Source organism: Grampus griseus (genome assembly GCF_964374135.1).
Source record: "Grampus griseus genome assembly, chromosome: 13".
Classification (NCBI taxonomy): Eukaryota; Metazoa; Chordata; class Mammalia; order Artiodactyla; family Delphinidae; genus Grampus; species Grampus griseus.
Window position 1 is genome coordinate 8,094,765 of NC_139007.1, and position 5,125 is coordinate 8,099,889.

A 5,125-nucleotide genomic window follows, 5' to 3' on the forward strand; every position below is an offset into this window, starting at 1 on the left:
CTTATTTGCTAATTCCAACATTTTGGACACATTTGGGGTTACTTCTACTGACTATGTATTGTGTTGATGGATCAAATTGCCCTGCTTGCTTGCATACCACACGATTTTTCATTTCATGTCAGAAATTGTGGGTAAAAGGACTGTCAATATTATTGACTCAAGAAAAAGGAATTCCTCTGCCTGTGTCAGGCTGCAGAGGATGAAGTAGAAGAATTCCAATCTACATTGAGCTGGGTTTGAGACTTGTTGTGGCTTTTGTTAGATCTGTCAGTTCACCAGAGGTTTCAAATGTTTTATGAGAGGGATCGGAACTAGTTGATCTAAGCACCAATGTGATTCTTTATGTTTTACAGCCCAATGACTCTCTTTCCATGCCACCCATTTTGGGGGGGTTCCTGTGGTATTCTCCAGGCTCTGCATCCCACTTCTGACTTTCTGAGCCTCACAAAATCAATTTCTACTTTGCTGATTTGCCCTTAGCTTTTGCCTGCTACTGCATTGCACTGGGATAAAGGCCCTGAGTGACATGAGGGATGATATTTCTTAGCTCTGCTGTCATGTCCCCAGCTTTCAGGTACTATGTACTTATTCACCTTCCAGGAAACCTCTCTCTCCCTTCTTCCCTGTCCCCAGGCTTTGGAGCACTGCCCTGTGTGGCTGTAAGGCCTCAGGGCCAGGATCTCCCTCTGGCCCTCTGCTCTGCTTCCAGTTGACCATACATATATTCGGGGAAGGCCCTGTGGGGTAAGGCTGATGATCATGGATGAATACACTCTCACAGGACCTCCTTGGGGTTCCCACCTATCACGACAGCCATGTGTGGCTAGTACAGGTTTATTAAAAATTTGGCTAGTTCCTCTTTACCTCTGTCTATGGTGTATCTGCCCCTCCTCTTCTGTGCCCATGGGTTGGGCTTCTTCTCTCCTAGGAAGTATTCTTCCCTTTCTGGAATGTAATTCATTTATGTATCTTTTTATCTTCCGTTCTCTAAAGGAATAAAAGACAAAACCATAATTTTATAATTTGTCTGCCTTGTTCTCTTTGTTAGAGTGGGAACGGTGGTTTATACATCCTAACCAGAAGCACCTATACCCTTATAATAAATTCCCTTTCTGCTTTGAATAGTCAAAGTTATTTCTGCTGTTTGCAAACAAGGGCCAGAATTGATATTATTCATCAAATATTAAAAAACAGAAATATGTAACAATCATAATCACATACATTGAATTATGAGATTATTGAATTTCAGGTAATATTTAAATAATATTTATAGGAAATCACTATAACCAAATACATATGTGTATGACTAATGTTTCAAGATCTTAAATCTTTTGATTCAACTAAATTCCATTTCTTTTGATTCTGTCTTGAAGCAAGATTTTTTAAAAAAGTATAACTTATAGTTAGCCTTCTTCATAAATATAGGAACATAATCTTTTTATATAGCCTCAGACTTTCACTTACTATATATAATATACATGCAATATTTCATATACATACATATTTTGATACCATTAGTAATTTTTTTCTTCCTCTTTTCTGGGACCTCTATAATTTCTTATAAATCTATGATCATAGGAAGACCAAAACAAGATATTGTGTTTAAGAGAGTGAGAGAGACAGAGTGCAGTATATTTACTAGTATTATTATCTTTTATAAAGCTTCTCTTTCCTCCATGGGTCACCATATATTCCACAGACAAAAAGTTGTTAAATTATCATGTGTTGAACTTGGAAACAGATGCTTAATCCTCTATCTCCCATCCTTGCATCTTATTTTATGCTCCTTATCCAGTGGACACATGATTGGAAACAAATGTTTCTAGGTTGTCAAATATGTGTATGAATTTTCCAGCTTGAGTCTTTCTGAATGACCACAGTACATTCATCCAATGATAGCTCTATGCAGATATGTTTTATTCTTTAAATGATTGAAATAGTTCAAAATATGATTCCAGAAATGTTTGGTCTCTTTTGCTACTGTTGTTGTGGTTGAACTTTTTACCCATTTCCAAAGACCCAGTTGCCTTTTGTTTATCGATATCTCTTCTTAAGCTTCTAATTGTTATATTCTTTAGTATATTCATCAACCTCCATCTTTCCAAACTCCCATTTTCACTACCTGAGACCCATTTTCCATTTGATAGGAATGGCCCTCTCACTACGAGGGAATTGACTCACCACTTATTCAGTAGAGAGAGACTTGCTACTGATTCAAGCACACAGGGCAGCTGGTCAATGAAGGACATGGACCATAGAATGAGGAAGCCATTTGGTAGATTATATTAAAGTTACATTGATAATATTATATATATAAAACATTGACATATTAATGTCAGCATTTGCTACCTTTCTTTTATGGGGCGCTACTATGGGACATCCATGTGGGAAAATTATGCTTCCCTGATATCAGGTTTTACCATGTGACTTGCTTTGACCAGTGTAATATGAATATCAGTGTCACATGCCGGTTCTGGGCAGACGTGTTGAGAGTCCTGGCATGGTTCTGCCATTAATCCCCTTCCCTTTTCTCTAAGAGTAGCAATGTCCCAGGTAAGAACTGATCCTTCAGGCTACATCCCAGAAAGAAGAAAACATATGGAACGAGCTATATGTAACATGAACAAGAAACAAAATCATTTATGTTGTAAACCACCGAAATCTAGAAATGGTTTCTTACTGTGGTATAATCTAGTAAAAGTTTACTTTTACCCACAGGGGATTTTGGAGGATTAGAACATTATGGTGTGTTGATGGCTTGGTTCCTAAAGCAAGTATAGAAGTACACTTCTGGAAGTATGTAAAATATTTATATATGTTCATTCATGAAAAATATTTCTTATGAGATTAGCGATAGCAATTTCTTTAGGAATTTTCCCGGATTCCCCAGTGTCATCCAGATGCTTTCTCTTTTTACCTGTGGTGTCCAACACAAACATGTAAATATTGGTTTGCTTAAGTGTCTCATCAACTAGACTCCTTGGGAGAAGGGGCTTTGTCGTGTTTGACTTAAGCAGGGCATCTAGCATACAACCCAGGCCAGGAAGGCACTCAGAGATGTTTACTGATATGTAGGTACCAATCCACAAACTCAAAGAGCTAAGGTGGCCAATCACTTTGGCTCTTTGAAACCTGACCTGATCTGAGCTCATTTGGCAACAAAAACTGATCTGAACTGACACAAAAGTACTTCTAGTCATTCATTACCCACATATAATAAACACTTATAATTTTGGCTGAAGATGTACTAAACATTTTATTCTAGGGGGCTGCTCTCAGCCCCGCAGGTGACGTTACATGATACACAGTAGATTATTATATTACTTCTCTAAAATTCCCCAAATCCTGATTTATAAGACACATCCTGGCTCCAAGAATTTAAGATAAGCCATTGTGCATCTGTGCCAGAAAATGAACAGTTTCTGGACTGCTACCAGCTCTTTTTCCTCTGTAGTTACATCATATGCCATATATACTTCCATCCTTTATCAGATAAATGCCTTCTTGGATTCTTCATAGCCACCTAGATTCTTCATAGCCACCTTGAGTCTACCTTTCAACTATGTGGTACCTTACTGCATGAAAAGAGTGTGCGTGCAATTTCAGCAACCAAAGATTTATAATAATGTGACTTTACTCATGTGCAGATATAAATGTTGCTGGCTCTTGCTTATAAGGGCTGACACACTAGCATTGAAGAAACACACATAAATAGTAAGATGCTTTTAATCTATAGGGTAATTTCACTGTGTAAAAGTGGCTAATTGGAGGTTCAAGAGAAAGATTCACTTTGAACAAACATTTGTTTTTAGTGTCGCTATTCATGTAAGAAATAATACCCATCCTGGATTAGGAATTCATCACCAATATAGTGTTACACAATGGGTGGAAGATCACACACACACACACACACACACACACACACGTACATGCACAAGAACCACATTGTTTGTCAGATGGTTCCAATGAGGCTGGCATCTCAGTTGTGACAATGTGATTCCAAATTTCTTCTAACTTATGAGTGGCACTGATCAGTTAGTGCTGGTCATACTTAGATCTATAGAGCTACTCTATTTTCTCCATGTATGAAGTCTTATTTAACCATAGGTAAAATTGTAATGAAACAGACCCAAGAGTTTCAGTGCTGCAGTCTAAGCCATTCACTGCTTTATATTCTGATTGTGCTGCTGCTGTAAAATGAACAAAGAGTAACATGGAATTTGATAAAGACAAGAAAACTTTTATTAAACTTTTACAACAGTGAAATAAATTATTCATGCAATTGCATGAATAATGGTAACCATGCTGATTAAATCAGCCAAGAGGAGGCAAAATATTCACGTGCATGGCATGAGTTCCATTTTCAAACAGTTCTGAAATGAAAATGTAATATGAAACAACACAGTAGTTGGTCTCCTAAAATGGAAAGGAAAAAAAAAATGTGGAGTACAGTATTAATTCAGAAGAGGAGGGAAAAGTTTAAAGCACTTGCACTTGTGAAATCCACGAGCCAGAAGGAATTTTCAGAGACAGAAAAAATAATCCACCACTTCAAAGGCATTTAATGAAAGAGAGAAATAGCAAAGATGGTCCAGTGCAGGAGGGACAGATCTAGGGCTCAGCGAAGGAAGAGAATGGCTATTTATGCAACGACCCGCTGCCTGACTTATTCTATCCGGGGCTTGAATAAATAGGATTCTCTCCAAATTGGCCTGTTGGGCCCATACCAGCCTTTTAGGATGGTCCAGAAAGGAGCTGCTGTGGGTGATCGATAAGGTGCTTTCCACATCTCTGCTACCTGCCTGAAGATTTGTGACTATCCTTGGTCCTTCCATCAAAATGCTCACAAAAAGAAAGTGTCAGAGTTCGGAGTCCTTCACTTTCCACATCGCTGAGCATATGAGCTGGAGGAGAAAGTCCCTGCCACCCACAGAATTCCAAAGAGCTGAGTGCTCACCCAGTACACACTGGAAAGTGGCGGGGAGAGGAAACAGTTCTGACTTGAGCCCAGCAAAGAGGGGTGGGGAGGCAAAAGGGCACGTGGGGGGAGGAGGCTGTCCAAGTGGGGAAATTCCTCATTCCACCTTCAGAAGACCCCCTCCCCCAGGGCAGGATGCTTCCCGTG